Source organism: Dama dama, chromosome 9, assembly GCF_033118175.1.
Source record: "Dama dama isolate Ldn47 chromosome 9, ASM3311817v1, whole genome shotgun sequence".
NCBI lineage: Eukaryota > Metazoa > Chordata > Mammalia > Artiodactyla > Cervidae > Dama > Dama dama.
Window position 1 is genome coordinate 91,886,592 of NC_083689.1, and position 26,885 is coordinate 91,913,476.

At 38.4% G+C, this 26,885-nt stretch overlaps 1 long non-coding RNA gene across 1 annotated transcript; it reads left to right on the top strand.

Annotated features, from left to right (window-relative positions):
* The first annotated feature begins 109 nt into the window (after positions 1-109).
* LOC133062679 (uncharacterized) lies at positions 110-26,885 on the top strand. Its single transcript, XR_009694228.1, has 4 exons — positions 110-202; positions 726-842; positions 3,458-3,597; positions 26,552-26,885. It is a non-coding gene; the product is annotated as an uncharacterized LOC133062679 (long non-coding RNA).

Genomic DNA, 26,885 nt, shown 5'->3' on the forward strand with positions numbered 1-26,885 from the left:
AGGAGCTTTGTGAAAAACAACCCCGGTGCGCATGCGCACGCCGCGGCTGCTGTCGGCCCTCCCAGCGCGCCCCCTCCCGCGCCCGGCTCGCTCCCTGGCTCTTTTGCTCGCTCGCGGGTACAGTAGGTGTAAGCCACGGGAGGAAGACACTGGGGCTGCCGGGAGGCTGAACCAGACTTCTCTGCATTGTGGCCTCCTATTGGTAGGCAGGCTACCGTAAACCCTCGATGTGCTAGCCGGAGTCCCTTACCGAGCACACTCTAGTAGAAAGATGATGGCCGAGGGGGCCACCGGGGGACAAGGTTTGGGTGGGGAGCTGTTTGCAAAGGCCAGTAAGGATAAAACTGCTAAGTGACCGGCCCGAAGCGTGCGTTCCCGGCACTGCAGAGTTTTGCCCACTGCCTGGATGGGAGGAGGAAAAAGTGATGTGTGTAGAGAGATGGGGGAAGGGGAGAAACCGGTTGGGCAAGGGCTGGTCGCTGAGCATAATCTTAACCAATTTCAAAAGAAAATGTAATAAAAACCAGAGAAGAGATAATGTTCAGTAGACAAGAGCATTCTTGGCTTGGGTTTTTTTTTTTTTTTAAAAAGACCAGTGCCTTGTAGGCAGGGTGGAAATGACCCAGTCGAAACCTTAAAAGAGATTGCAATAAGGAGTAAGGAAGAGAAGCATCTATAATTTAATCATTATATTTTGCTTTCTCCTCCATCTCTTAATTTGATAGCAATGAAAAACAACCAAGATGTCTGCTTGGTGACACCAGGGGAAAAAGGTTTGACCACTTCCTCGAAAGAAGAAGCCATCCTTTTTTTGAGACACCACCTACAGCTAGATTTGCGGGGTATGACATGATTGCAATTCCTGTGTCCAGAGGGTTAAGAATAGGATTTGGCCTAAAAAAGTACCACCTTATAAAAGGCAGCATGACATAGTGTTTTAGCTGACACAATGTTTACAGCAGCGTTGAAAAATCATTGTTAGAAGTTAGTGAAGCCCAGAGGATGGTTTTTTTTTTTTTTTTTAAAAAGAATGATTTGTTATATAACTAGGACTTAATTCTGTGAAGCTTTAATTTTAATTTTCAGCTTTGGACTGTTCAACATAATAATTCGCATAATACATCTATCTTAAGGGCAAGTACATTTGTCTGTTGAGAATGTTTTGGTAACAAATTGGAGTGCTTTGGTGTATCACACTGGGAAGCAAGGCTTAACAGCATAAAATTATCTAGATTGTATGGAGTCAATGAAATTACCTGTAAGAGAGAAATGGGGAGAAAAGAATATGAATCTCAAATTATGTATACATAACCAAATACTCTTTGGCAGATTTTTGTGTGTAAACCACTTTAAATTATTTTGTGCAGTGTATTTAGATAGGATGAAGCTCTAAATCATGACCTGTTGGGCTCATTGGTCTTGCTGTTGTTTTTTTTTTAATCCAGAAACTAAATTTTATTTGTTGCCTTTAGTTGAAAGGCAGCATTTTGGAGTCAAGAGCATTAATAAATTGCTTACATGGAATATAAATATGCAAACTATTTTGACAGTTAATAGGCTGGACATTTATCTCCGATAGAGCTTAGATGGTTTTGCTTAAAACTATGAATTCGTGTATTTCAGTGGTGGGGAGGAGTAGTCTTTTTTACCTCTTGGATGACACCTGGTGGCTTTTCTAGTTGTTCAAGTACTTGGGATCTTGTACTGGCCTTGATAACTGATACTATTTGGGTTTTTCTTGCCACCTAGTGGTAAAAGTGGGGAATTTGTGTTAGTTTAGCAGTAAAGTCAAACTGTATATCTAGTGTTCAGATGACTTTGGGCGTGGATTTAAAAGTGAAGTTTATGGTGAGGCCCTTAGTACCAAAGTTATTTTAATTTATTAAGGGCCAGTGAACAATGGTTGAATTCTTCAGAATTTTTAGTAAAATTTCTCCTTTCCTAAAACCTCTTTACTCTTTACTAAAATCTCTCTTTAGTTGGAGTATAACTTATTTCTGAAAAAATAAGTCAGCTGTTTAAATTAAGACAACTAGAATTCCATTTAACCAAAAAGAATTCTGAAGAATTGTATTTTGTAAAATTGTTTTAGCCCATTAAATGATTCAATCCTGTCATTATATTACATTATTCCTTCTGTGTGACGCTTTTAGGATATTACAAATCATTCTCGTCATTATTTTTCTGCTTCTCTCTATTTTCTTTTTACAGTGTCTTCCTACATGCTTTAGTAACTGACAAGTTGCAAAGAAATTCTTACCCCTATCACTTTGACTCAAGGTCCTACTCACTTACCCTAATTATAACCTTTATTCTCTTTGGATTCAGTCATGTGATTATTTCTTAAACACCTAAACTTGAGTTTACTTTTTGAGTTTTGTTTTCCTCCTCCTGTTTATTCAAGCTATAAAACCATCGAGAACAAACAACAAATGAACAACTCTGGCACCTCTTAATCCCTGCTTGTGTTTTCATTTCTGTGAAAACACTTAGGACTAAGTTTTAATGTTTTGTCTCCTGACTTTTATAACCTTCCCCTTTTAAGACCCCTCATCTCAATATCTACCCTTTGGACAGCTTGAAATGTTGTACTGTAGCCTTTGTCTCAGGCTTCTGGACTTGCTGCACTGGGCCCTAATTGTGTTTTGTGTTACATTTAAGCTATTCATCTTTACCAGCAAGACTCCTTCCTACTGCACCCTAGCCAAGTCTCATATGCCGTCTCCTCCTACTCTGCTAACTCTCTTTACTCCTGTCAAGTACATCTTCTGTTCGCACTGTTAACTTGTCTCACAGTTGCCGAAATAGAGTTACAGGCTGCTTTTCTGTGCCCAGAAAAACATCCCACTGCTGTGTTGTCTCCTTTCCCTTCTTCTAACCCCTCTACTAGATTCACTCGGAACAGCTGAGTAAAATTCTGACTAGGCAGAATAACCAGTTCCTCCTCCCCCTTTTATAGCTTCTTCTGAACTTGTGTAGGAATCTCTTCTTATGGTATTTATTTCTTGGATTTTTTTTTTTTTTTTTTTTTGCCTGGCTTCATGGCGTGTGGGATCTTAGTTCCCTGACCAGGGATTGAACCTGTGCGCCCTACATTGGAAGCATGGAGTCTTAACCACTGGGCCACCAGGGAAGTCCCTTCTTGGATTTTAAATTCCATGGCTGTTCCACTTTACTGTGTAAAGTTTTAAACTCAAGCTCAACAACTGTGTCAATAATAGACAAATGATAATTGCTTTTAAGATCTATAATATTGAGGCTATATGTCAAAATTACTGCAGAGTCTGGAGTTTTCCATGTATAATATCAAAATGCTGAGTATCATTAAAAGCAAGGCATCTCAACTGAATGTCTTGTTGTGTGGTTGTAAGAAAACCTGTATCAGCCATCAGAACCTGTTTCTTAAGGAGAAATATGAAATCCATGCTTACTCCTTATTTTATCTTACACCTGACAGGCTCGAGTGCTGTAGAACTAAGGGAGATTTTGTTTGTTTGTTTTTTGAGTCTTAACTCTGCATTTCAAGATTTTGCAACTGTGGCTTAATGCTAACATCTTCAGGCTGCAACAAATTTGACTTTGATGTGGAGATCAGAGGTAAGATTTGCTATACGTAGTATCGGCAAAATGAGTAAGACTTGCTTTTTATATTAGCTAATTATATGGTATGTTTGTTACATTCTTTTTACTTAATAAATGTTTTAATGTCTTATGGATTTTGTGATAAAATTCAGTACCAAATTTGGTTTCTGTTTGCCATCATTAAGAAATAGTGTGATATGTATTATGTGAATGCCATTTAATCTTATTTTTGATTTAATGTAAAATCATTCATAAGTATTCTATTCACCCAGAGATGCCACTGTTAACATTTTGGTACATTTCCATCGAGCTGTACATCTAAAAAATAAAAGTGTTACCAGTTAAGCAATTACAGTGCTTCTTATCAAGTACAGTTTTTAAACTTTAAAAAGAAGGAACGTAAGTGTTAGGTATAACAGCATTATAATTCGACATCTGTACACACTACAAAATAATCCCCACCACAAGTCTAGTTACCATTCACATTCATCATCATTCCCTTCCCTGTTCTTACCCACCTTCCAACTGCCTTCCCCTCTGGTAAGATCAGATCTGATCTTATCTCTGTATCTGAGTTTATTTTCATTTTATTTTTTGGTTCACTTGTTTTTTCTTTTTATACTCTACTTATGAGTGAAAGCGTAAGATGTTTATCTTTCTTCGTTTGACTTACTTCACTTGACTTCCTAGGTGGCTCAGTGGTAAAGAACCTTCCTGCCATTGCAGGAGACTTGCAGGAGATGCAGGTTTGCTCCCTGGGTCGGGAAGATCCCGTGAAGAAAGAGATGGCAGCCCAGTCCATGTTCTTTCCTGGAGAATCCCAAGGACAGAGCAGCCTGGTGGGCTCCAGTCCATGGGGTCACAAAGAGTTGGACACGACTGAGCACTCACAGCACATATTTCACTTAGCATAATATTCTCCAGGTTCATTCAGATGGAGAACATAATATTCTCTGTCATTGCAGATGGCTGAATTTCATTTTCATATAGCTAATTATATGCTTCCTATGTATAACACACCTTTATCCATTCATTCGTCTACGGACACTTAGGTTGTACTCATATTTTGGCTATTATAAACAATGCTGCAGTGAACATCAGGGTACACGTATGTTTTCAGGTTAGTGGTTCTTCAAGTAAATACCCAGAAGTAGAATAGCTGAGTCATACAGTAGTTCTATTCTTAGTTTTTTGAGGAATCGCCCTCCTGTTTTCCACTGTGTCTGCACCAGTTTACAGTTCCACCAATAGTGTATGAAGTTTCCCTTTTCTGTGTCCTCTATAACATTTGTTATTTTGTGTCTCTTTGATAATAGCCATACTGATGGGTGTGGGGTGATATGTCATTGTGGTTTTTGTTTGCCTTTCTTGATAGTGATGTTGAACATCTTTTCATCTGCCTGTTGGCCATCTGTATGTCTTCTTTGGAAAAATATCTATTCAGATCCTCTGCCCATTTTTTTAATCAGGCTGTTTGTTTTTTTTTTGCTGTTGAGTCCAGTAGAATATTTTGACAACAGATTTGATTAGTGGCTCCAAGAGTATAGTCTGCTTGCTTAGTTTGTAATACTTCAGTTCAGTTCAGTTGCTCAGTCATGTCCGACTCTTTGTGACCCCGTGAACCGCAGCACGCCAGGCCTCCCTGTCCATCACCAACTCCCGTAGTTTACTCAAACCCATGTCCATCGAGTCGGTGATGCCATCCAACCATCTCATCCTCTGTCGTCCTCTTCTCCTCCTGCCCCCAATCCCTCCCAGCATCAGGGTCTTTTCCAATGACTCACCTCTTCGCATGAGGTAGCCAAAATATTGGAGTTTCAGCTTCAGCATCAGTCCTTCCAATGAACAGCCAGGACTGATCTCCTTTAGGATGGACTGGTTGGATCTCCTTGCAGTCCAAGGGACTCTCAAGAGTCTTCTCCAACACCATAGTTCAAAAGCATCAATTTTTTGGCACTCAGCTTTCTTCACAGTCCAACTCTCACATCCATACATGACCACTGGAAAAACCATAGCCATGACCAGACGGACCTTTGTTGGGAAAGTAATGTCTCTGCTTTTTAATATGCTATCTAGAATCACTGCAGATGGTGATTGTAGCCATGAAACTATAATACTTAGGACCTGCTAAATTAGATGAGTTGAAAAAGTTTATTCATCCAGGCTCAAGTGGCATCAGGCCTAGAAGAAGGATCAGAAATGTTAAAATCTTTTCCGAACTATTTTATGGTTTTTGACCAGGCACATCATTTTGTAATGCAGATAAAAGAATTCTAATTATAATAACTAATATTTTCTGATGTATGTTGAGTTTTGGTGGCAAAGTATTAACTGAAAGGACCCAGTTCTCCATTTTTTTACATCAAATTTATATTGGGCCAACTGGGATTTCATATTAAGTATCTTAGTTGAAGTATTTTGCCTTTCTAGTTATCTATATTTTTTCCTTTTAATGTCGAGGATCATTATGAATGATTAAAAAAACCCCCAAACTTGTTACTTACTGCCACTACCTTCTCAATACTGTTTAATGGAAGCATTTTCCAAAGGTTTGCCTTCTGCTTTATTTACTGTTTTATTTATTTATTTACTGTTAATTATTATTATCATAATTTAAAAACTATAAGAGAGAATTCTTTCTTCCGACCCATCTATAATCAGCTCAGTTTTCATGTTACTGTCATTTCTGTTGTTGGGGAATTTTACTTGCTACCACATTGAAGAAATAATTGTGATGAAGGAAGTATTCAGTGTGATAAGCTGTGAGGAGAAGGGGCAATTTAAGTTTAGAAGTTTCCTGAGCACTCACTGTCTCCAGAATTTTAAGAATTTCAAGTGACCTTTTATTTCAGGATCTGGAAACAGTTTAGGTGATAGCTAAACCTTAAAATCACACATTCAATCTATGACCTAGTAAATTCTTATGTGGATTATCAGCATTATATTAGCATTATATTTGTTATTTTTGTAACGTAAATGTCTTTTTTAATGTATAAACTTCTTAAATTAGTACATTTCAGTGGAAACATGAGGCAACCATAATTTTCTGCCTCAACTTGTTGTAACATTTTTGTGCTCATTTAAGAATTTCCGATTATTTTGCTGCAGAATATCTGATTAAAAAAATATTTTGGACTTTGAAACATACATGAGGGATTTTGTTGGCATGGTGGTATACACCTTGTTGTAAAGATGCCCAGAGTGAAGTATCCAAAGCGAGGAACGGAATTAAATTATAGCTAATTTGCAAATTAAAATAATATAGTCTGTCTTGGTTTTTAGAAAGTAGGAGTGATGCTTTGATAAAGCCAAAACAATTTTGTAAGGTATAGGTTAAAAACAAAATTTGGAAGCTAAAGTGGATACCCTTCTGTGTGATTGTGTTCTCGGTCATGTCCGACTCTGTGATACCATGGACTACAGCCCACCAGACTCCTCTTTTTGTGAAATTTTCTAGGCTAGAATATTGGAGCAAGTTGTCGTTTTCCTTCTCCAGGGAATCTTCCCAACCCAGGGATTGAACCCACATCTTTTATGTCTCCTGCATCGGCAGGTGGATTCTTTACCACTGCACCACCTGGGAAGCCCCCAGATATCCATTTGCTCAATAGTTATAATACCTAAATCATATGTTTTGCACTCTTAGAAATAAACACTTTATATCTATCATGAGTCCCTTGAATAGGAAAATATCTTTTAACTTTAATTTGTTATTTATTATTATTTCCTGCTATCATTTGAATCTTTTTTTGGTGAAATTGGGTAAAAGGCCTCAAAAAGGTGAATGTGTGAGAATTGAGCCCTGCTGCTCCCATAGGTCTTTCTGCAAATAGAGCAGAAAATCTTTTAGAAAAAGTCACTTGATAGATGGCGTGGCCAGTGGAAGATTATCAGCCTGGATTGTGAAACAGAGTCATGATCCTAAAGAGAATAATGCAGGAAAGAACAACAGGCCCAATTGTTAGCTCTTTTTCTAGCACTAGCCTTCCTCAGTCTCACAAACCTTGATGATTTTGTGTTCTAATCACATTTTTTTTTTTTTTTCCTGTCTCTGCAATAATGATAACTCCAAATGAAATAAACATTGGCTACTGGCTTGGAGACATGGTGGCTAATAGAGGGCAAAGCTGATAAAGTGAAATGCATAAAAATTTTCAAAACACTGGTAAGAAAGACCCATCAGAGAGTAGTGTGGGGGTGAAGGCCAAGAGATGTGTCTCCTGGTGAATGTGGGGGACGGTGAAGGAGAGGAAAGTGGTGGGGGACAGGCAGTCCAGAGATGCGTCAGTGGTCAGACTCATGTTCAAAGAATGAATGTGGTGCAGGCATGTCTGGTAATGACCACAGGTCAGGCCAGCTTTTCAGGAGACTGGAAAACCTGGCTGATATCAGAAGACAGGGGTGACGATGGAGTGGGTTTTTCTTCTATAGGGGTGTGGGACATGCATACATTGGCGAAGAAGTCTAGAAACTACCAGCTTGTACGCTGAGTGGGGTGTGAGAAAGAGATTATCTTTATAACAGCCAGAATACAAGTATATCTTACGTGCTTTCTACTCTTATTTGGTCCTCTTAACAGCCCGATGAGGTAAATACTGTTATATCCACTTGATAATCAAGGAAACAAGCTCGGAATGATAAAGTAAGTTGTCCAAACTTATACAGCTGGTAAAAGATGATGCTAGGATTTGAACCTGTGCTGTTACTAGGCCATACTACAAGCAAGTCAGCAGGCTTATTTATCAGTTCCTCCTTCCAGAAGGCTCCTGTCACCATCCTCTGCTCTGCTAGCTTGGATTATGTATTTCTCTTCTTGGTACACAACGCCTTATAAAAACACTATTCCTTAACAATTTTTCATATAGTTTGTACATTAATTTTCTCCTCTACAGTACTCCAGGCCTCTCAAGGGCACACTCCATGTCTTATCTAGTGCTCAAGTGTTAGTAATTTTTATATCTTCAGCACTTAGCATAGTGCCTGGCACATGATACACACTCAATAAATATTTACTGATATGTGATCAATTGATAATGGAGTGTTATCTTTAAGCAGTTTTCCATTGTAAGATTGTAGAATCTTATGGGAAGTTTTTCTAGACAACCACATGAGACTGAAGAATTAAAAATAAGATTTAAGTTTCAAACCATCATTTTATAAATATATGCTGATTGCCGCACAGTCACTATCATGATGTATTATCCAATACCAGTTAAAGCAAGTAAGGATTACTAGTCTTTGCTAAAGTTTTGTGGTTATAAAGTAATAATTATATTAAAATATGATTATTAATGGTATATCCTCTTAGGGCATTTTTCTAGTTATATTACATTATTTACAACTGATGAACAAAGTCTTCTGGCTTGCTTTTGATTGCTTAGGAAAAAATGCAGTTGTGTGCCATAGCAGAGCAAAATACCAGATTGTAAAAATTTAGGAATGTTAAATGAAACTTGTAATATTGTTTACCTGCATTCTTGACACAGTTTCACAGCTGACATTTAATAAAGTATTCTGAACAGATTTGCGAGTAGGCAACAGGTTTATTTCAAAGGTTTCAATTATACAGTATTTTATTTGCTGCATATATTTAGGTTATGTAGAGATGATATCAATCTTAGAAATTAAAATCACTAAAAGCACTTCTGAAGACCAACATTTATTCATAGGTTTGGTAAATTCAACAGTTATATGAAACCCTAGTCGTTAAAAATACATATAATTTTAAAATGATTTTACATATACTGTTGACCCTTGACCTTGAGGGCTACAGACAACCTCCCCCCTCCCCTGTGTGTATAACTTTACAGTCAGTCCTGCATTTCCTAGGTTTCTTGAAATCCAAGGTTCTGCAGCCTCTGATTCAGCCAACCTCAGACAAACTCAGATTGCCTAGCCTGTAGTATGTATTCAGTGAAAAAAGTCCACCTATCCATGCAGTTCAAACCCATGTTGCTCAAGGGTGAACTATACTTTTAAATATGTTTTTTATTTTTAAAGATGTGAAATAATTAAGTGGAATATGACACAGTGTTTGCTATGAGAAGCAGATATTTATGCATTTATGACTCAAGATGTGACATTCCAGATATCCACAAGATATCAGAAAGCTTGAGCAATGGTTAGTGCTGTGGATTAAATTTGTTTGTATAAATTTAACTCTGATAATATGAATTACTTTCCTTTAATAATGGAAAGCTTTAGGGATGTGGTTATTGTATTACATGCTTTACTAAACAAAAGGTATCTATGATTAAACTGTACAATTAACAAAGATAAAACAATGACAGTTAAATTTAGAGTGTAGTCAATGAATAGAAATATACAGTCTTGTAATTTTGAATTTTCACTTCTAGAAGCCATAATGTTTAGCTTAAAATTTATAAAAGACACACTGTAAGGTAGCTTCAAAATACCTACATATTTTTCTTCACAGTTATGAAATTCAAAAGACTTTTAAATGTCATATTCAATGTTTAATCTGTCAGTATAGGACTCATTAATTGTTGTTGTTGAATTGTTATTCTTTTTTATTTCAGTAGGGCTTTCTTTCCCAAAATAATATTTAGTTGTTAATAAACAACTCTTTTAAGTGATTGAAAACATTGTTTTCCACAAATTTATACATTTGGCTCCCAAATAGGTTTAAAGTGTATCTATGCACTATATTTGCTACATTACATATATGAAGAATTTGCTGTGGGAACATGTCTATACTCACTAGAACAGAGAGGAAAGAAATACCCCTTCCTGAGAAGAGCTAATCCTTTTTTGGTGTTATCTCGTTTCCCAGAAGATAACTTTCTGTAAAGACATGTGTTTTCTTAAAAAAAAAAAAAAAAAAAAAAAGGAAATAAAATTAAAGAGAACTCTATCATAGAGACTTGTTATATTTGTGTTAAGAAATAATCTTGCTCAAGAGCAACTTGCTCAAGGTTGCACTGTCAATAGCAGAGTTATCTGTACAGAAATACAGTTTAAGAGGTAATATAAACAAATAGTTATACTAGAGATATGTATGCAATACAAAGAGTTGCTAATAGGATTAGTATAGTGTTAGGGAGCATCTAGCAAAGGTAGTGAATTCTGATCCAGTGCTTAGGCAGAACTTTCCAGAAGAGTTGAGATTCACTAGCGAGGAGAAGAAAATTGGGGGAATGCTTAATGATCAAGCTACAGAAGTAAACAGAGGCCAGCTTTTCAGAGCCTTACAGTGAGGATGTGTTATGTATGTCAATTATTGTCGGGGCTTCCTCGGTGGCACTAGTGGTAAGGAACTCGCCTGCCAATACAGTTGTTCAGTTGCTAACTCGTGTCTGTCTCTGTGCAACCCCATGAACTGCAGCACGCCAGGCTTCCCTGTTCTTCACCATCTCCCAGAGTTTGCTCAAACTCATGTCTATTGAGTCAGTGATGGCATCCAACCATTTCATCTTCTGTTGTCCCCTTCACCTGCCTTTGGTCTTTTCCATCACCAGTGTCTCTTCCAATGAGTCAGCTCTTCGAATCAGGTAGTCGAATTATTGGAGCTTAAGCTTCAGCACCAGTCCTTCCAATGAATATTCAGGGTTGATTTCCTTTAGGATTGACGGTTTAATCTCCTTGCAGTCCAAGGGACTCTCAATATTCTTCTCCAGTACCACAATTTGAAAGCATCAATTCTTCAGCACTTAGCCTTTTCTTCTTTATGGTCCAGTTATCCCATCCATACATGACTATCGGAAAAACCATAGCTTTGACTATACATTCTTCAGCACTCACCCTTTTCTTCTTTATGGTCCAGTTATCCCAATCATACATGACTATCGGAAAAACTATAGTTTTGACTATATGGACCTTTGTTGCCAAAGTGATGTCTCTGCTTTTTAATATGCTGTCTAGGTTTGTGATAGCTTTTCTTCCAAGGAGCAAGCATCTTTTAATTTCATGGCTGCAGTGATTTTGAAGCCCAAGAAAATAAAGTCTGTCACTGTTCCCATATTTCCCCATCTATTTGCCATGAAATGATGGGATTTGATACCATTATCTTCGTTTTTTGAATGTTGAGTTTTAAGGCAGCTTTTTCACTGTACTCTTTCACCTTCATCAAAATGCTCTTTAATTCCTCTTCACTTCCTGCAAAGAGTTGGACATGACTGAGCACACATACAGTATTGATTGTCCTGGTTGGGACACTTGAGAATGAAAAGGAGGCCACTAATGTCTGTTTCGGTACAACAGAAATGAAAACCACTCTGGGCAAACCAGGATGTATGATAACATAGGGAGTTTGGACTTTAGGAGCAATAAAGAGTACCTAAGGGTTTTTAAGGGAAAATAACGTGATCAGATTTGTGTTTTAGTGATAGAATAACTCAGACTGATGTGTGGGAAATGCATTGAAGGAGGTTTGAGCTTATTTTAGGAGACTGACGTTTAGTAATGCAGGAGAGAGAGGATGCTGGCCAGAACTCAGAGAAGTAGAGAGAAATGAATTAGGATCAAGATATATTCAGGGTGTAGAATCACTGGAGCTTGATGTGTGATTGGATGTGGGTTCCGTGGGAGACATATTAATTGGACATGTAACCGAGGGAAGGAGAGTAACGGATGACACTAGCTTAGTCAACTTGATTAATGAATGGTGCAGCCATTCACTGAAATGAGGAACATGAGAAGGACTAAGGGTGACAGTGAATTTGTATTTGTTTAGTTTTATATTTGTTCATTTAGAATTTTTTTGATTTTTACAATTTTGAAGCAATGACAAATTGATAGAGAATTTATAGGCACTAAAAAGTACAAAGACTTTCTTTCCTGAACCATTGGGAAGTAATTTGTCTGTGTGCTGGTTTACTACCCCTAAATCCTTTACTGTGTGTTTCCTATAAGTAAGGATTTTTGCTTTTATAGACATAACACAACTGTGGAAATCAGGTCATTGACATTCTACATTGACTACCATCAAATCCCAGTCAAGTTTGTTGTCTTAATACTATACTTTAGAACAAAAAGATATAGTTCAAAATCACCTGTTGCGTATAGTTGTCATGACTTTTTAGTGTCCTTCAGGTGGGAGCAGCAACACAATCTTTTCCTGGTTTTTAATGACCTTGACATTATGAAAGTTCTAGATCAGTTCTTTTACGGACTGTACCTCTGGGCCTTTTTCATTCTGGGTTCTAGAAGAGAATTTAGCTATAACATCCTAAAGCATCTATTGTATGAAAAAATTAACTTCTCTCAATACACCAAAACTGTTATGAACCATTCTTGAGAGAGTTGAGGAAATAGTCACTATGTTTCTGTGGTTTAGTTTAAAAAAGCTAAATTATTAGATTTTGACAGAAATACCTCAGAAGTGATGCTGTTTTCTTCTCATTGAATCCTGTTAGATGATAAACAATTTTGATTTGACCCATTACTAATGGTTACTTGATTAAGGATGTGTCTGTCAAGATTCTCAGCAATTGAGTTTTTTTTTCTTTGGGTAGTTAATATTTTGTGGGGAAGTTCTTTGAGAGTTTGCATGTATATCGTTGGTCATTAAGCTTTCAATACACACATTTATAGTTCTTTGTTGTTTTTGTTCAGTTGCTCAGTCGTGTCCGACTATTTGCAACCCCATGCACTGCAGCATGCCAAACTTCTCTTCCTTTACCATCTCCCAGAGCTTGCTCAAACTCATGTCCATTGAGTTGGTGATGCCATCCAATCATTTTGTCCTCTGTCGTCCCCTTCTCCTCCTGCCTTCAGTCTTTGGCAGCATCAGTGTCTTTTCCAGTGAGTCAGTTCTTCACATCAGGTGGCCAAAGTATTGGAGCTTCAGCTTCAGCATCAGTCCTTCCAATGAATATTCATAGTTGATTACCTTTAGAATTCACTGGTTTGATCTCCTTGCAGTCCAAGGGACTCTCCAGAGTCTTCTCCAACACCACAGTTCTATTTAGCCTTAATTTATTACTATCATTATTTATCTTGGTGTTCACATTGTTCCCAATTTAGCTAGTGAGAACTCCTTCCAGGTAGCTTCTGTGTCTCTTGCATTTTTCCATCACTTTTTGACTACTTTCTTTCTAGCACAAGATATTAACAAGTTCATCTTGTACTTTCCCTCCCCTAGCTCTGGAATTAGCTATTTTAGACCTGAGTCTTTTTAGCAGAGAATAATATTTAGAAGACAGGATCTGTGCATTAGGTATGCTCTTTGCTTTTGGAGTATGGTACTTGAAGCCTGTCTCAGCGAAGAGATTAAGATAAATATGCATGTATATAGGAATGTAGATACACACCTTTGTGTTTTATCTGTCTGTCTGGCCATGAATGTATACTGATCCCATCAGTTCTAATCTCTCACCTCAGAGTTTCTTCTGATTTTCTTCCTTTCTATATATGGTACTCCCTTCTTTCATGATGAGAAACGTGGCTCCCATTGGCTTTCTTAGATTTACTTGTTTATTCATTCTCCCTGTATGTAATGAATCTCTCCTTTCCACTGCCATCCCTTCTCTCATAAAGATGTTCTCTTCTGCATGGGCTCAGACCTCCACATCAGACTGCCCCCTGCATAGATGTCCTTCAGTGTCCTTCCTTCCACAAGCAGGGCAGATATAAGACGATTTGAATTTAGTTGTGAGTGAGTTAAGGACAGTAGCTGAAAGGTGACTCCTTCAGGAAAGAATTGTTTTTTGTAAGATGCCCATTTGGAGGGTGAGGTTAAAGATATAGAAGAGACAGAGATAATTGACAAAGCTACTTCTCCCAGAAGGTAGAGAAGAATAAGACCTAGAACATAATCCTAAGGATTAAAGTACAAGACTCTTTTTCCACTCCAGCAAAGAATGGGAGGGAAGAATGGGTTTAATACAGATTTCTTTGAGAGTTTGCCACCTGGAAGGGGAGTGAATTTCCATCCTATGGCTTTTACTTTCTTTTTTGGAGATTGTTGAGGAGGGATTTGGTTGGAGATTTGAGTAAAGTAGAGAGAGTTCTAAAATCACTGTAGAAAAAGAGAACTGAAATGAGCAAAAACACAGGAAGATTTCTGAGTGGTATGGCAAGTCTAATTGAAAATAGAAACTGAAAATGAATGAAGACGCTAGCCTGAACAGTTGTAGTATTTTCTCAGCAGTCCTAGTAATAGGAGTGGAGAAGGCAGTTTTTATCAGTTAAATAGTTAAATAGACATGGTGCAAGTTGAAGATACTGACTAGAGAGAGCCTGACATGAAGGAAATAAATACTGAATGTTGAAGAGTTCTTTTAAAAAATTTATTGAAATATAGTTGATTTACAATGTTGTATTAGTTTGAGGTGTACAGCAAAGTGATTCAATTTTATATATATGATTATGTAGATTTGAATTCTTTCCCATTATAGGTTATTATAAGATATTAAGCATAGTTCCCTGTGCTATATAGTATGTCCTTGTTGGCTATTTTTTAAAAATTTAATTAATTAATTTATTTTTGGCTTCAACTGGTCTTAGTTGTGGCATGGCATTGGGGCTGTAGTTGCAACTCTTAGACTCAGATGCTCCAAAGCATGTGGGATCTTAGTTCCCCAACCAGGGATTGAACCCGTGTCCCCTGAATTGCAGGGCAGATTCTCAACCCCCGGGTCACCAGGGAAGTCCCAGCTATTTATATATATTTGTTGTTGTTGTTCAGTTGCTAAGTTGTGTCTGATTCTTTGCAACCCCATGGACTGCAACATGTAAGACTTCCCTGTCCTTGACTATCTCCTGGAGTTTGCTCAAACTCATGTCCATTGAGTCAGTGATGCCATCCAACCATCTCATTCTTTGTCACCCCCTTCTCCTTCTTTCGCAGCATCAGGGTCTTTTCCAGTGAGCTAGCTTTTTGCATCAGGTGGGGAAAGTATTGGAGTTTCAGCTTCAGCATCAGTCCTTCCAATTAATATTCAGGGTTAATTTCCTTTAGGGTTGACTGGTTCAATCTCCTTGCTGTCCAAGGGACTCTGAAGAGTCTTCTCCAGCACTGCAATTTGAATGCATCAGTTCTTCAGCACTCAGCCTTCTTTATGGTCCAGTTCTTCCATCTGTACATGACTAAAGGAACAACCATCGTTTTGATTAGATGGACCTTTGTTGGCAAAGTGATGTCTCTGCTTTTTAATATGCTGTCTAGGCTTGTGATAGCTTTTCTTCCAAGGAGCAAGCATCTCGTAATTTCATGGCTGTGGTCACCATCCAAAGTGATTTTGAAGTCCAAGAAAATAAAATCTGCCACTGTTTCCTCATCTATTGTCTATGAAGTAATGCACTTGGATGCCATGATCTTCATTTTTTGAATGTTGAGTTTTAAGCCAGACTTTTCACTCTCCTTTTTCATCCTCATCAAGAGGCTCTTTGGTTCCTCTTTGCTTTTGCCATTAGAGTGGTATCATCTGCATGTTTGAGGTTGTTGATATTTCTTCTGGCAATCTTGATTCTAGCTCATGATTTATCAAGCCTGGCATTTTGCATGATGTACTCTGCATATAAGTTAGATAAGCAGGGTGACAAAATATAGCCTCGATGTCCTCCTTTCCCTATTTGGGATATGGGTAGTTCCTCAAAAGAAAACAAGTGTGCTGTTAATTGAAGGAAGAGAATGCATGCTGTGGCAGCAGAAACATGTTTAGCAGTAGTAGACTGCTTGTGTGGTGTTGGATTTATATAGGATAAAGCATGATTTGATACAGAAAGGAAGAAGATAAAATATATTTTTTAACTTTTATTTTTTTAATCACAAATAATAAATCTACATTATAAAAATAATTAAAACTACCGCCCTTTCCTATATCTTTAGTGACTGCGAATCAGTGAGCAAGATATGACAACAAAGGGGAGAAGTTGGTAGAAGGTGATAGATTGATTTGAAAATCATGGTTTGGATATTTTCTGTGGTTCAGGTCCGTCATGTACACTGTGGATATGAAGCACATAATGAGAGTTTGTTCTCTTGCTCATAAGTTAAAGTACAAAACAGTGCATTGAGAACTTTGAAGTCAGTACCAAGGTTGATTTTAATAAAAATGTCCCCTTTTGGAAAAGACATAGGTAACTATTACATTCAACTTATACAATAAAATATTATATGATTTTTTTTTCTAAAACCTCTTTCCATAATCCCTACATTTACGAACTGACTTGTTTTCATTATCATTGTTCTTTTCATTGTCCATTATTCTTGAGACAGTGTGTAACCTTCTTCCTCTCAAAACAACCCCTCCCAGCCTACTTTCAAAAGTCAACATTTAAGTGTAAACAGTTTATTGAATAGACTGTACTTTGTGGATATTAACACAGTGATGTTTTTATTTTTCTCCAATCACAATTCCCAGTAGTGCTATATAGAATCTCCCAAGACAATTTCTTGGGTACATTCCAAAACTTTCTCATCACTTTCAGTTATTAAAAAAACAAAGCCAAACCAGTCTAATCTCACTCCTGTGTAAAAATCCAATCTCGAATCTGATTCAAATATAATCCTTTCAATTCCCTCTGCTATCATCTAACTCCTTTGTGTGGAGGGTGGGGGAAGGAAGGAAGAATATGAGAGATGGCAGGGGGTGCCACTGGAGATGAAGAGAGCTCCTCCCCACAAGACCGTGCCTGGTTCTGTTGCTGCTTGTGGCCTCTGAGGATGTGGTGGTCTCCTCACAACTTTGTTCAATTTTTAGAGTTGTTTAGCTTTACCTTGGGCTATCACATCACTGAGGATGACCTCCAGAGGGAGCATTTATGTCTTCCCGTAGTCTTGCCTTTGATCCACGTCCCAACCATATTTCCTCTCTTCTCTATATTCCTTCCTAAGGTGTCAAGGGCTTCCAGGTGGCACTATTGGTAAAGAACCTGCCTGCCAATGCAGGAGACGTAAGAGACGCGGGTTTGATCCCTGGGTCGGGAAGATCCCCTGGAGAAGGGCATGGCAACCCATTCCAGTATTCTTGCCTGGAGAATCTCATGGACAGAGGAGTCTGGTGGGCTACAGTCCATGGGGTCGCAAAGAGTCAGATATGACTTAGCGACTTAGCATGTATGCACACTAGGTGTCAGCCATGCAAGTCCTTCTCTGCACCCTTCGAAAGATGAGGAAACCTGGAATAGGTTGGAGACTTCCTCACCTTCTTTTTAAGTTCTCTATAACATAGTCTCTTTTTATTCCACTTTCCTGGGCTCAGCCAGCAAGTCCTTGTCTTTCAAAAGACAGGCACAATCTTTGGTGTTCAGATATGTTCCCAAATTCCAGAAGACGTCAAATTCTTCCCCAGATTTCCTCATGGGACTCACTGCACTTTGAAGGCAGGCATCAGGTTGGTTCCCGACTCTACAAGTCTTCAGCCAAGTAGCAGGCTTTCAATCTTTGCTCCTTGCCAGCACTCACATTCTGTGTTCCATTGAAATTCCTCATTCACTTGGCTTCAGGGGGTTGGTGGTTGGTAGTGGTTTAGTCTCTAAGTTGTGTCCAACTCTTGTAACCCCATGGAATGTAGCCTGCCAGACTCTGTTCTCTGTCCATGGGATTTCCAAGCAGGAATACTGGAGTGGGTTGCCATTTCCTTCTCCAGGGGATCGTCCTGACCTAGGGATCAAACCCTGGTCTCTTGCATTGCAAGTGGATTCTTTATTGAGTCACCAGGGACGGCTTTCAGAGGCTTGAGGGGAAATATTTTTCTGGCCACCTAGGACTGAGTTATCGGTTAGGAGGAGCAGAGATGGTTACTATGCCTCTGAGGATGTCCTTTGGGAGACTTTGGACCCTAGTAGTTGGAGAGGCCTTTAAAAGCATGAAATCCTTGTGCCTTTTTGTTATCACTTTTCAGTGAGAATAACTAATTTCAAGACAACAGGAAAAATCCAATTCAACATTCTGTTATAAAACTGAATAGTAACCTTTATTCTTAGTTGATACTGCAGTTTACAATGATAAGAAAAACATGCGAACTCTAGCCCATAAGTTATGGCAAACCAGATCTTTTCGGTGCCTCAGATTTTTAGTTAGCTGTGTTTAAAATGGCATTGATTCTCCAGTCATCAGAAATATTACTTACGAATAATAATATAGTTGTTTTTTCTGGCTTCCTATTGGAATATGGCAGGTGACAGTGAGGGAGAGGAGTTAGGCCTATTATTAAATCATTGGTCAGTGAAAAATACAGCTCAGTGACAATGTTTAACTATTTTTATTAGAAGGGCTTTCAATATAATAAGCAGAATCAGCATCAATTAAAAAAGAAATAGATCTTCATTTAAGACCTTTGAAAGACAATTTAAAAAATTTAAGTAGGTGTTAAAATGTATTTGTTAATCTTGCACCCCATAGTCCCCTTAAGAGAGGTTTGAATATGGAAGTATTTTAGGTTCTGGCTTAAATATGAAGATGATTTTAAGCATTCCCAGTGGCTAACAAATATAATGATTATCATTCCCAGAGTGGTACTGTCTTCAGACTTTCTCAGCTGAATTCTTTTCTGAGTGACAGTTCTGCTATCCATATCTTTCTTGTTAAAAATTCAATAATGGACTAGGTTAATTAGAGATAGGTAATCTTACCTTATAGTAATCATCCTTCTCTCAGAATAAATTAACCTTTTTAGCTCCTATTTTCTGGAATTCCCAGCTTCTGCAGACTGTCTTCTCAAGGCATTAAATAGCCTCATAAAACTTTAAACTCATTTGAATTTAGAAATCCCCATCACTGATAGAATTATTAAACGTGATAATCAGAGATTTACTCTGAGATCATTGAAGGTAACCCTAATTCAGGCATGTCACAGCCTTGTTCCTTCCTAGCTGTGTGATCTGGGGAGATTCAGTGATCATCTCTGGGTCTTCATTTCCTGACTTAGAGAATAGGGATAAGTTATAGCCACTTCACCTTGTGGAAATCCAATGGGATAACACCTCCAGTAGATTCCTAGAGTCTTGCTGAAATGTTTGAGATTGTGAGAATTGTTTTGAAATGTGATCAAGTCAGAGGACTTTACTTTTTCCAGTGTTGGTGTTAACTGATCCACGATATCATGGAGTCTTTTTCCCTGGCTCCCCTGTATCCTTGGCAGGGAGAAAAATAATGGTGAAGAATTATGTGAGAGAGGATTCTCTCCAGTTGTGGCTCCCACAAGTCTTTGTTATATGTGTGGCCCAGGGACCAAATGTGTCAGTCCATCAGAGACTAGAGCTTGTTGGGCCATCTATGCTAGAGATTCATGGTATCCTGTGACAACCGCACTGAAAATTACCATGCCCTGAAATAAATCTATTGACAATTTGTACATATAGGTTCCTCTGCTTTTTTTAAAAAGGCAAAATATTGCAGCGAGTTTCATCAGAAGTAATTTGGAATCTATTCAAACATTTGGCTTTAATGAGGAAGCAGGAAAATATGTCAAAACTAGATCCCATTTGGACAGGATTTGTTTATCCTTCTCATTTTGAGTTTGAGCCCCAAATCCTAGTTTTGACTGGTTCTTAAGTGTTTTCTCCAAATTTGGGCAGAACCTTTGGCCTAATACAGATTTAACTTAGTCCAGTGTTGGATAAGAAGGATGGTGGCCTATGCATATCAGCCCCCCAAAATGAAGAGCAGGAGAAAGTCACAGGGAAGGTGATGCTGCTTGTGTGGACAGAGGGCACCATTAGTGGGTGGGTGAGTGAGTTCTTCATGAGGTGGAAGAAATCCCATTCCTTAGAGCGGCTCCTGAGCAAACAATGGATGTATTTTTAAAAATGCTTTGACAAACTGCTGGGGAATAGTTGCTAGTACTTGGCTTCCCACATAGGGCCCTTTGTCTTGGTCACTTCCCTAAAGAGTTGGTAAGCAGATTTGCAGGTAGTATTAAGGAGAGGGCTGAGTCTGGGAGTATTTATGAGGAGAATGGAATAAGAGATCCTGAGGAATGCTGGGGGCAGTGAGGAACCAGTTTGTTGGGCCTTTAGAGAGGGAATAAAGGAAAGCAGCCACTTGGTTTAAGAGAAACTTTGAAAAACAAGCATGTTAATAAAGAGATTTTTAAAATTAATTTTTCAAATAGAAGATAGAAACCCATGTTTCAACACAAGTATAAAAACATGGACCATAAAGTTTCATTAATAGCCTGGTCCCTTAGTGTTCACCCCTCTCTCCACCAGGAGACAACTGTTTTTTTTTTTTTTTTTAAATGTAAGCTTGCAAATTTCTTTATATACATAAAAACAAATATGAATATTGATTTTTATCTTCCTCATCTGCTTTTTTTAACACCAAATATAGGTTATTACATTGTTTGGTACCTTAATTTTTTTTTTCACTGTACTATGTATTTTGAATGGACTTCCCAGGAGGATCAGTGGTAAAGAATCCACCTGCCAATGCAGGAGATGTGGGTTCAGTCCCTGGGACTGGAAGATCTCCTGGAGGAGGAAGTGGCAACCCACTCCAGTATTCTTGCCTGGAAAATCCCATGGACAGAGGAGCCTGGCAGGCTACAGTCCTCCAGGATCACAAAGAGTCAGACATGACTGAGCATGCATGCACAACAACAAATATGTTCTGCACATCTTTCTTGTCACCACATAGAGAACTTTATGATTCTTTTTATTGTCCTGCTGCATTCCATTTTATTGATATATCATAATTAACCTAACCTATTTGTGGACATTGGGTTATTTCTAGTTGTTTGAATTTATAATATTGAGTAAACTTACATAGAGGTTGGGGCTTCCCAGGTGGCGCTAGTGGTTAAGAACCTGCCTGCCAGTGCAGGGGACATAGGAGATGCAGGTTTGATCCCTGGATTGGGAAGATTCCCTGGAGAAGAAAATGGCAACCCACTCCTGTATTCATGCCTGGAGAATCCCGTGGACAGAGGAGCCTGGTGGGCTACAGTCCATGGGGTTGCACAGAGTTGCACATGACTGAAGCAACTAGAGCCAGACATCCTGGAATGTGAGGTCAAGTGGGCCTTAGGCAGCATCACTGTGAACAAAGCTAGTGGAATTCCAGCTGAGCTATTTCAGATCCTAAAAGATGACGCTGTGAAAGTGCTGCACTCCACATGCAAGCAAATTTGGAAAACTCAGCAGTGGCCACAGGACTGGAAAGGGTCAGTTTTCATTCCAATCCCTAAGAAGGGCAATGCCAAAGAATGCTCAAACTACCACACATTTGCCCTCATCTCACATGCTTGTAAAGTAATGCTCTAAATTCTCCAAGCCAGGCTTCAGCAATACGTGAACTGTGAACTTCCAGATGTTCAAGCTGGTTTTAGAAAAGGCAGAGGAATCAGAGATCAAATTGCCAACATCCGCTGGATCATCAAAAAAGCAAGAGCATTCCAGAAAAACATCTATTTCTGCTTTATTGACTATGCCAAAGCCTTTGTGTGGATCACAATAAACTGTGAAAAATTCTGAAAGAGATGGGAATACCAGACCACCTGACCTGCCTCTTGAGAAACCTGTATGCAGGTCAGGAAGCAACAGTTAGAGCTGCATATGGAACAACAGACTGGTTCCAAATAGGAAAAGGAGTACGTCAAGGCTGTACATTGTCACCCTGCTTATTTAACTTATATGCAGAGTACATCCGGAGAAGGCAGTGGCACCCCACTCCAGTACTCTTGCCTGGAAAATCCCATGGACGGAGGAGCCTGGTAGGCTGCAGCCTATGGGGTTGCTAAGAGTCAGACACGACTGAACTGAACTGAAGCAACTTAGCATGCCGTTTCATATAGAACTTATTTTGCATTAGCACAAAGATACCCACAGAAAGAATTCCCAGTGTTGGTATTGTTGGAAAACATATATGCAGTTGGAATTTTTGATTGACTTTGCTACATTTCCCTCCTAAGGAGTTATACCAATTTATACTCCCAACAGAAGTAAATGAAAGCCCTTGTTTTTCCAAAGTTTTGCCAATGCAGTGTATGTCAGATTTTTACATTTCCACAAGCCTGGTAAGTAACAAATAGCATCTTGTTGTCTAGGGTTTTTTTTTTTTTTTTATCAAGTTCAATTTTTAAAAAACTTCAAACTATCTCAAACTTATAGAAAAGTTTTTTTTTTTTCCTATTTAATAGTGAGTTGCTGACATGATACTCCTGCACTCTGGAAAACCTTAGGTATATATTTTACAAACAAGTACATTCTTTTTATAACCAAAATAAAACCATCAATCTCAGGGCATTAGCTTTGCTACATAACTACCATCTAACCCTCAGATTCCATTTGTTTAGCTTATTATCCATAATGTGTCCTTTATAGAAAAAATATCCAGTAAGAATCATGTGTCGTGCTTAGCTGCTGGGCCTCTTTAACCTTTTTCAATCTGAAATGGTTCCTTCCGCTTTCTTTACCTTTCATGATGCTGAAAGGCCAGATATTTTGTAAAATTTCTCTTAATTTGGGTTTGCCTGATGTTTCCTTTTGACTCAACTCAGATAACACATCTTTGGCAGGGATATCACAGAAGCAACGCTGTGTTCTCATTGTAACCTATCAGATGGTGTATAATTTTGAGTTACTGCGTTAATGATGATGTTCATTCTGGTCATCTGATTGAAGATGTGGCTGCCAGGATTCTCCATTGTAAATTTAATCTTTTCCTTTTGCAATTGCTAATGTCTTTGGGTAGGGTCCTTTTGAAATTATGTAAATATCTCTTTCAATATTAGAATTTCTTTTTATTGTTTCTTTTAATTATTGTGAACTCATTGGTTTCTATTATATTCAATAGATCATAATCTGTTACCGTCATTATTTATATCATTGGTCAGATTACCCTAGATTTGATGAGTGGGTGCTCCTTCAAGTGGGCTTCTCTGTCCTTTTGACTTCCTTCTATCATTCTGTGAGCATTCCCTTGTTTTCTGATTCAAAGAGATGTTCCAGGGCCACATTGTACTTTTTCTGACCCAGACTTGGAATTACTGATTTCTTCAAGGAAGCTTTGAGCAGAGAGTGGTGTATAGAAGTTAAGATCTGGTGCTAGGTGTGCTTCTCCCTATTGGGGTGTCTCTGTTCCTAGGCCACCTGAACAGACACATATCCACATCTATGTTTGTTTATTTACTTCTATAGTGAAAATTATGAGTCTATACCATGCTTTCAATTCTTACCTGACACCACGGGATCGATTTTATTTTTCTCCCTTTGCATGTTTTTAATTCCCTTCTCTGACAGTGAGAAGCTAGCTCTTGTTATCCTTACAGATTTCCCTAATTGATCATTCCCTGTGTGTTATCGTTACAGATTTCCCTAATTGATCATTCCCTGTGTGTAAACGTCTCATGCACTGCTTCACTCCCACATAAAGACTTGCCACTCTCCACTCCGCCTCCCCCATCTCCCAAAGAAGTTCTTGTTCCTCCTGAAGCTTCTGAGTGCAGTTTTAATTTATATTCTTTTTGTTGTGGGTGAGGTTGAGCAATTTTTAACGAAGAATGCCAATATAAACCCTATCTTCATTTCCCATACAAAATGTTCGGTAAAATCAACATTGCCCAATAGTATTTTTGAGTGAATTATTTAGTAGTACTTGAATCAGAGCTGAGTTTTATGTTCAGCTGCACAGAGTGAGTGCAGTTATTTAAATCATTTATTCACTTAACAAATTATTTGTTGAAATCAAATCACTGTACATTCCAGCCACTCTTCTAGGCACCAAGGATCACATGGTAAAAAAAGAGAGACAAATCGTCTTCCCTCATAGAATCTATATTTTTAACGGTGGAGGCAAATAATGAGCAAGTTAACCTATCAGCTTAGAATGTAATTTCCAGTAGTGAAAAAAGCTAAAAAGAGAATAAAGCATAGTGACAGCATTTACTGTCGTAGGTGCCAGAGCAGCAGGGAAGCCTCAATGGACACCCAGTGACAGAATGAAAGAAATGTTTTATGCATAGATCCCCAAGGATCAGCATTTGGTGAATCACGTCCACCTGGAAAGAACAAGCCAATTTCTGGGTTTCAGAGCCTGGATCAGAGAGCCAAACCAGATAAGAAGGAAGCTACTCCATAGTCTGTAGACATCTTGCTAATTAACTTTGGAGTCACTTCCCCCACGTAGGCCTGTGCAATACTGCGTTCTCAGCTTCAGTTCTAGCAAAAACATGAGAGGCAGCAACTTCATAAGTAACCAAAAAAATCTTTGTCTTGAAATTCTTTTAAACCTATTTCTAATCTTGATGACGTCATTCTTGCAGGTTAGGAGATGTTACTTCCTTCTTACAGGTGAGGAAACTGAGACTTTTAAAGATCAATAACTTACTCAGTATTATGCAGCTAGTAACACATTCAGCAGTGATTAATTCCAAAGCCCAGCTCTTCCAGCTGTTGACAACGGTCAGACTCAGTCTTTTTTTGAGACTCAGACTCAGTAACTTTTTGGGAAGTGCTTTGCAGAGGCAGTTCCCCTATAATGTAAACGAGGGCTCTAAATAAACCAGGATTCTATAGACAATGGGCCTCCTTCTAAAACTTAATTAATATCCTCCTGTCATGTAGATCTGTTTCCATTTCAATTACACTAAAATATAAACAAATTTTATTCACCTTTTTAGGTTGAGACATTATCCTCTAATATTAAGAATCCAGGGTATATTTGATGATTAGTTATATACTTCCAATAAACTAAAAGTATACATCCTTATAAGAAATAAAAATGCATAATATTATTTCACAGCAAGTAGAACTACCCCACCTCATTCTCTTATAAATGTTTGTCTCTGTACTGTATTTTACCAATGAGATCACAGATAAATTCACCCAATCAACTCAGCAAGCCCTGATCACAGATCGATTACTGAAATAGATTTATTTGGATTAGATATGAGAACTCAGTAATTAAACTCTAGAGATGGTTAATATTACACTTGAAAGCATCAGATAATTAATAAAACAAACTTCATAATTGGGGAACAAGTTAACAATATTATATCCATCAAAAATCAAGTTTTAAAAAAACCCAGAAAAGGTAATAAGAGCAAAATAGTTGAATTGCTTTGTTTATAATGAGAAAGACATGTCACTGTGGAAAAATGAAATTTGCCTCTTCTGGGCTTTAACCTAAATGTGGGAGAGTGTTATCTTACCGGTCATTTGTGGTCACTTGGGAGTTCTTGTCTGGAATGCTGTATTGAGAGACTGTGAATACTAATCAGGTTGTTTTTCGATCGCGCGGTCGTGTCCGACTCTGTGACCCCATGGACTGCAGCATGCACTCCAGGCTTCCCTGTCCTTCACTATCTCCCTGAGTTTGCTCAGACTCATGTCCATTGAGTCGATGATGCCATCATCCAGCCATCTCGTCCTCTGTCTTGCTTGGAAAGGTGAATGAGTGGTGGCTTTCACTTTGCCTGGGGCTGCACAGATCTTGAAGTCACTGCCAACCTAACTCTGCAGTGGCAACTGCAGAACACAAAATAAGCAGTAGACCTAGAAATGCTGGACACCCAAACTTAATGTATAGTCAAGTAAATGGTTTAGTCTAGCACCTACCAGCCTTTAAGAAGAGCTTGTCAGTATACTCTTCCCTATTGAAAGGAAAGAGTTGGGGAAGTCTCCAGTGCTGGGAGAAAAGAAATCAAGACTGTGTGAGGAGATGGTCCGAGAGATGGAGGCGTTGCTAGGGTTTTCAACAGCTGTGGCCTCTACCAGCTGGCACCCAGGCCCTGGTTACAGCCCAGACAGGAGAGGCATGTGGAAGTGGACAGGAATTCTGCATAGGAAAACTAATAAATCATGCCATAAGTAGCAGCATTAGGTGAAAAGAAAAAGAATCACTTGGTAGTATCTTTTTCAACACAGAAGCATAATGTATGTACATTTTTGGGGAGTGATATTCAAGAAACTGTTGGTACTTGGGTACGGGTGGGAAATAGGTGTTCCATAAGCCTGCTTTCTCACTATGTACCTTCTTGTACTGTTTGAAATTTTGAATCATGCATGTGTACTTTTTAATTGTAAAGAACAAGTTTAAAGTTAAACTTCTGTTTTCTATATATAGACGTCTTAACAGTGGTGTGGTCACTCATCTAGAGCCAGACATCCTGGAGTGTGACGTCAAGTGGACATTAGGAAGCATTACTATCAACAAAGCTAATGGAGGTGATGAAATTCAGTTGAGCTATTTCAAATCCTAAAAGAAGATGCTATTAAAGTGCTGCACTCATTATGGTAGCACATTTGGAAAACAGCATTGGCCACAGGACTGGAAAAAGGTCAGTTTTCATTCTAATCCCAAGGAAGGGCAATGTCAGAGAATGTTCAAATTATCATACAGTTGCACTCATTTCACATGCCAGCAAGATTATGCTCAAAATCTTTCAAACTAGGCTTCA